We start from the raw sequence: 7,635 nt of genomic DNA on the forward strand, positions 1-7,635 counted from the left end.
TTACCAATTACTTGAACTTTCACAACTTACAACATCTCTTTGAGCCTCAGTTTCCCCACCTGAAAATGGACATGATAATACTCATCTCATCATGTGTTGCTGGGAGGGATAAATAGGTGGAGTGTAAAGTACTTAGCATATTGCCTGGCACGGAGTGAACACCCAGTAAATGTTAAACTGCTATTATTCATCTTCGTGTTCACTTCTAATTATTTTCTTAGAAAACATTCCTAGACGTAGAATTGCTGGATCAAAAAGAATGCTTGTCTTCAGGGTGTTTTTTTTTTTTTAACCACAATTTGCAAAATGCCCTCCAGAGAAGCTGTGCCAACTCACAGAACTACCAGCTGTGTGTGAGGAAAAAGACCAGAAAAATGTTAGCAGTGAATGGTGCCCTTTCACCATTCTATCAACAATGAGTGTCATCATAAAAGAATGAGAGGGAGAAAGAACACAAAGAAAAAAGAAATCTTGTCGATCAAATGGGGCGGGTGGGGGGGGGGGGCAGGGAGGAGGGAAATCCCTTAATGTTGGTTTGCTTTCTAGCGAGGTTGAACGTTTTCTTTTTTCTATTGGCCATTGTTTTCTTCCTTCATTTGGAAATTGGTCTGCTCAGGTGTTTTGCTATTTTTTTTCTGTTGGAACATTTGCTGGTGTTTCAATAACCAGGCCACTACCCAATTTAAGAAGTCCTGGTCTATCCTGCATGGGCGGCAGTTCCTATAACTCAGCCATAGATGTGTTATTGCACATCTTGGCCTTGGTCCCCATTCCCAAGTTCTCACCTTGGTGGTCTACCTGATTTCATGGTTCCTATTTTTCAGGACCCGTTGCTATCTGACTATCCCTTTTCACCACATCTTGCCAGCCTGAGATGTATAGGCTCCAGAGCAACTAATAATTTTGTGTCTCTTCCCCCCCCCCCCCTTTTTTTTCTTCTAAAAAAAATGCTGAACATGTTTGTTCAGCATTTGTTTAGAAGAGAGACTGGGCGATGCATGAAGGTGGAGTTGAAATGGAAGACTCCGTGTGGCAACAAGCAATTCAGCTCTGGCCCCAAACTTGCATAACTGGCTTAATGAAACTAGAGCCCTGCACTTAGACAGACCCATCTTCCTTGGAAGGTCATCTTGCAGGCTAAATAGTCTCCCCTGACTCCCCCAATACCCCAAACAGTTTTTTAAAGTATCATCTTTAAACAGGTAGAGTGACATCCTTGAGAGGACTTCAGGTCAATATAATCCTCTCCACCTCATTTATCTCTAAAGTTGTTCCGGCACCTTCTATAGATTGCACTCTTGGTAACTGCCCCTCTGACTACTGCCTTACTGTTCTGCCTGGATTTCTGAGATCTTTGGGGTCATTCCTTACCAAAGAGGCGATCCAGGAGGAAAGGCCAAGAAGGAAATGTACAGGAAACCGGGTTGTCCTGAAAGAAGACACCATTCCCAGCTATCAAATTGGAAAATATTTTTTGAAAGGAAGAGAGAGAAAGGAGAAAAGAAAATGAATTATCTTGAAATTATCTTAACTACTAAAGGAGATTTAAAATTTTTTTAAAAAATATATTTTTACTGATTTTGGAGAGGAAGAGAGAGGGAAAGAGAAAGAGATAGAAACATCAATGATGACAGACAATCATTGATTGGCTCTGGGGATTGAACCTGCAACCCAGGCATGTGCCCTGACCAAGGAGATTTTTAAAAATTTCCTGGATAAATAGAGGATCTGGATCAATGGAGAAATATCCTATGTTTTTTGGAAGGTAAGGCATAATTGGCATTGTAATTATGTCAATTCATATATTTCTAACTAAATATTTGTATGAGATAAATTGGATAAACCAATTTTAAAATTTGCAAGGAAAAGCAAGTTCCCACAAGTAGCTAAGACGAGTATTCTCAAAAATAAAAGAAAGGTGGGATCTCACCCAACCAGGTTTAGAGACATACTATTAACTCCAACTTGGCAAAGTGTGCTATTAATGCAAGAACTACAGACCAATGGAACAGAGGAGAATCCAGAAACAGACCTATGGGTACGGATCTTTGGTATGTGATAGATGTGGCAACACAAATCAGTGGGGAAATGATGGGTTGTTTGAATGGTGTGGGGGAAAGTAGCTCCACTGGACAAAAAAAAAAAAATTAAATTATATCCTATCCACACCACAAAAGGACAAACTTCAGAAGGTTTAAGAAGCTGTAAAATATTAAAAGGCAGATCTTTATGATATTGCATTAGGGATATCTTTTCTTTATGATATTCATTTCTTAAATAAATATAAAACGTCCAAACCTTTAATAAAGGAAATGATTGAAGGATTTCTGTTCAATAAATGACATACCATACAAAATTAATGAATAATTGACAGATTGGGAAAATGTATTTGCAACAACAATCAATAAAGGATTAAAATTTAAATTACACAAGAAACTTGGCAGTAAATCAGCAAGAAAAAAAAAACTGGCAACCTAACCGAAAAATGGGCAAACTCACGCCAAGAGGAACTCAAGTAGTGAATAAACGTATGAAGAGAAACTCAACTTATTCAAAACCAGAGAAAGAACAATAAAAACAACAATGACATACTGCTTTGCATTCATCAGACTGTCAAAAAGAAGAAAGGTAATATCAAGTGCTGGCCGGGATGTAGGGAAATGAGGCCCTATTGCCTTGTAAATTAGTGTAGCCAGCCACTCTGAAGAGAAATTTCAAAATATTTAGTCAAACGGAATATATTTTAATCCATTATTTTTAAATGGGCCATGGCTCATTAATATGTTATAAAATCAGTTTAGCAAGCTGTGAACAACATTTTAATCCTCACCCAAGTACATCTATCAGTTGCTTCCTACACCTCACCCACACCCCACCTGCACTCCACCCCCACCAGGCATCAAACCCCCAACCTAGGTATGTGCCCTGACCAGAATCACTCTCAACCTTTCAGTGTACAGGAGGTGCTCCAATCTGCCGGGCCACACTGGCCAGGACTGTGACCAACATTTTAAAAAGGAAGTTGAATTAAATAGAATAAAACACATCAGAATGCTTTTCTCATAATAAGGGTAAGTGTTATTTCACAAAACTTTTGTTTTACTTATGTGTGTGGAGGGGGCCTTATCAGATTATGATGTAAAATATATTTCTTATTGTGATTCATAGTCAAATAAGTTTGAAAGACACTGGTAATCCTGCCATCTAGCAATCTCATTTCTGCATAGAAACTCTAGCAAAGATAGATAGCCATGAAGATATCTATCACAGAATTGTTTATAAAGCAAAGTGATGGCAACCAGTTACATTAGTCTGAAAATAAATTTTAAAAATGAAGATAAAAATTTAACAGTAGTAGTTCAAGTGAATAAATTAGAGTTGCATAAATTAACACAGATCTTAAAAACAGTATTGATTGGATAAAAAGGGGCAATAGAATAAAATACATAGCATGATAGCATTAACATGAGGCCTGCATCTACCTCCCTGTCTGCCCCCTTTCTTCCTCGAATCAGACACGAAGACAAATGCCATTAAAATCTACATTGAGTGGTGCCTTGGAGTGGGTCTGGCTGAGTCTAGGTTTGCTTGCTTTCAAGAAACAAAACAAGGAGGGGGTTTTATTGAAGGCAGGCAGGGAATGTCAAACAGGTCATTGGCAGGAAATACCATCAAGTGAGTATATCCTTTGGGATGCTTTTGGTGATTAAAAAAAAAAAGCCCAAAGTAATATGTATTAAACAATAATGTTAACAATTACACTAAGATACTAAGTAGGGCAGCTCCAAGCTTGGTTAATTTGGTGGCTCAGTGACATCATTAAGGATCTGGGTTCTATCTTTTACCTGCTCTGCCAAACAGTGTTTCAGCTTTGTCCTAATTTAGCTTCCCTCCTGGTTGCAATGAGTATATGTCCAGCAATGGAAAAGGTAATGTTTCTCTGTACGTGTCTATTTTTTCTTTTATTTTTAAAAATCATTTATTGATGAGAGAGAGAGAAACATCAATATGTTGTTCCACTTATTTTTTCAGTATGTTTTTTAAAATTGATTTTAGAAAGAGAGGAAGGGAGATGGGGAGAGACAGAGAGAAACACTGATTGGTTGCCTCCCATATGCACCTGACTAGGGACCAAACCGGAAAGCCAAGTATGTGCTCTGACCAGGAATTGAACTGGTGACCTTTTGGTGCAAGGGACCATGCTCAACCAACTGAGCTACATGGGGCATGACTGTTGTTCCACTTATTTGTGCAGTCATTGGTTGCTTCTTATATGTCCCCTGACTTGAGATTGAGCCTGCAACCTTGGCGTATTGGGACAACACTCCAGCCAACTGAGCTACCAGGCCAGGGCGAGTGTGTCTATTTTTTAAGAGAGAAGGAAGCCCCAGATTTCACTCTCATCACATTGGTTATAACTGAGTCATATGTATACACCAAACCCTGGCCAAAAATAAAAATAAAAATAAATGGCTATGTAGTGTGAATTACCCCAATAAAAACAGAGAAAGAGGTAGGAAGATGGATTTGGGTAGGCAACCCACCAAGTATGTTTCAGATGACTTGAAGAAGAAATGGGGGGCAAAGAAGAGGAAATGGAACTGGGAACTGAAATATCAGGCAGCAAGGCTGATTTTCTCTGTTCATCTCTACAGAGTTCTTTCTCACTCGCTCCTGCTTCTCTGCGCAGTCTGGCTTTCTTTGCCCCACATGGCCCATGACCCAGACAAGGCTCCTTAACCCACCTTGATTTCTCCTCCCAGCTCAAGTACCTATAACCCCTCAGAGCATGTACTAGCCAAGGTGGGCTAATTGCTGCAACAAGCAAGTCTGGACTCTCAGTGACTTCGGACAGTAAAATGTTATTTCTTGCTTACATCACAGTCCAGTTTGGGTCAGTGTGTGTGTGTGTGTGTGTGTGTGTGTGTGTGTGTGTTGGTTGAGAATGACCCAAGAAGAATGGCAGCCCTTGATGCAGGGGCTGCTACAGGTGAAGCCTGGCTTGAGGCAGCCCAACCCAGGTCTGCAATAACGCCTGGCTCACTGTAATTCCCTCTGCCTTCCTATCTCCAGTCACCTCCCTCCCTTTCCCTTCTTTCTGCCTCTGCCTCGTTTTCTGTCTCTTGTGTCTTTCTGTGACTGCGTTCCTGTTTCTTTGCCAAGCTCTGTCTCTTTCTAGCCTTTGTTTCCTTCTTTCTCTGTCTCTTGTCCAAAGTGGTGGTTTACTGGGGCATAAATCACACACCCCTATACAATTCCTTTTTTTAAATCAGAAGTCCCTCAAATAGTAAGTAAAGATGTTTTTCATGGAGAAGGAAGCATGTTCCTGCCCCATTTGCTTCATGATCCCCCTCATGCTTGCTCCCCACCACTAGAGCACAGTAGGTGCTTTCCCAGAGGGAGAACAGAGACCAGAAGTGGTAGGAAGGAGGGGGTGGACTGAGCCCTAGGTCCTGGCTTTGTCCCAGCTCTGCTGGACCCCCCAGATGACACAGGACAGGCTAGATGACAAACCGGGGGCAGTATCCCAGGGAGAGGAGAGAACTCAATCGTTGGAGACAATGCACTCCTAAGCCTCATTTGGTTGTCTCAAGGCTTTGTGTTCGTCTGAAGTTTAATAATTTTCAGATCAATGGATGGAATCGGTTATTACATCATCATTGTATTATTCCATTTACAGTCTTCCCTGTCATGATCATATGAACTCATTTAAAATTGTTTTAAAATTTTCTATTATAGTTGACATTCAATATCATTTTATACTAGTTTCAGGTATACAGAATAATGGTTGGACAATTATATAATTTACAAAGTGATCCCCCTGATAATTCAAGAATCCATCTGTCCCCATACATAACTACTATAATATTATTGACTATATTCCCTATGCTGGACTTTACAACCCTGTGACTATTTTGTATCAATCAATTTGTACATATTATTCCATTCACCTTTTCTACTCACCCTCCTCCCCAATCCCACTCTAATCATGCAACCATCAGTCTGTTCTCGGCATCTATGAGTCTGTTTCTATTTTGTTTGCTCATTTATTTTGTTCTTTGGATTCTACATAAAAGTGAAATCATATAGTAATTATATTCATTTTTCAATGAGAACCCTGAGGGGACTTCCCCAAGGTCACAAAGCCAAAATAAGGCCAGACACAACAAGGCAGGCACTACTTCTTCAGCTCCAATCCACCCAGCCGCGCAGCCCTTGACATCTCCATCTCTCTGATTTCTCACCCTTCCCTAGTCTGCACTCACCACTTCCCCCACCCACCATCTCAAGCATCCCCTGCCGTCAAGCTTGTTCTTAGAGCACATTATTCATACTCAGGAGCAAATAGTGGACAACTTAGATTTCCCATGGGGAAATTATACATTTACAAGGGATCAGAGATGTAAGCTTATGGGTGCAAACCTTAGTGGTAGAACTGTAGGCATGAGCTAACCAAGAAAGGAGAAATCACACCAGGAGTCCACTGCCTGTATTGTTGGCCAGAGGCCCAGGCCACTTTGTTAGCTGCCTTCCCTCCTCCACATTGTCAGCTTCCGGGACCCCCTGCCACTCTTGCTAGGTGAGTAGGCAACCTGGAAGGCAGCAGGGAAGGCATTGGCTCACATCAGGAGGCTTCTGTACCGGTAACAGATTTGACCAAGGTGCTATGCAGCTTTAGGCAGTCCCTTGCACCTTCTGGCCTCAGTTTCCCTCTCTCCCAGAAGAGGAGCTGGATGACCTTTCGGATCCTTCCAGCACCGGATGTCTGTTTCTTTGTTTATTTTTTATATTATTTTATTGATTTTTTACAGAGAGGAAGGGAGAGGGATAGAGAGTTAGAAACATCGATGAGAAACATCGATCAGCTGCCTCCTGCACACCCCCACTGGGGATGTGCCCGCAACCAAGGTACATGCCCTTGACCAGAATCGAACCTGGGACCCTTCAGTCCACAGGCCAACGCTCTATCCACTGAGCCAAACCAGTTAGGGCAAGGATGTCTGTTTCTTACAGAGGGGGCTGTCCTGTCCTTAGTAGTAGGAGCTCACACTTGCAGAGTACTTATTTTGTTTGGGCTGTGTTCTGAGAACTTCACATTTATTCCTCGGTCAATGATAACAAACTGTGAGGCACTGTCCCCATTTTATAATGGAAGAAACTGAGGCCCAGAGACGTTAATTCACTTGTTCAAGATTACTAGTCCCTTGTGGCATATAATACTTATCCCAAAACTTAGTGGTGCAAAACTACACGCACTCATTCTGTGGGTCAGGCATGTGGGGAGGGCTCAGCTGAGTAGTTCTTGTTTGAATGTCTCTTATGCGTTGCCATCAGAACTGAGCTGGGGCTGCCTCAGAGTGGGACACCCAAGATCTCTCCTCACAGGCCTACTGCTAACGCTGGCTGTCCGCCTGCAGGTCAGCAGGGCTTCCTGTGGCCTCTCCAGCACAGCCCTCTCAGGGCATTTGGACTTCTCATATGGAGGCCGGCTTTCTACAGAGTGGGTAACCTGGATGAGCCACAAGGAAGCTGCAGGACACGTTCTGGCCTAGCTTCAGAAGTTGGCATATCACTTCTTTTGCATTCTACTGGTTATAAGCCAGTCACTAAGGGTGACCCAGTTTAAGGGACAGG

Source organism: Cnephaeus nilssonii, assembly GCF_951640355.1.
Source record: "Cnephaeus nilssonii genome assembly, chromosome: 11".
Lineage (NCBI taxonomy): Eukaryota > Metazoa > Chordata > Mammalia > Chiroptera > Vespertilionidae > Cnephaeus > Cnephaeus nilssonii.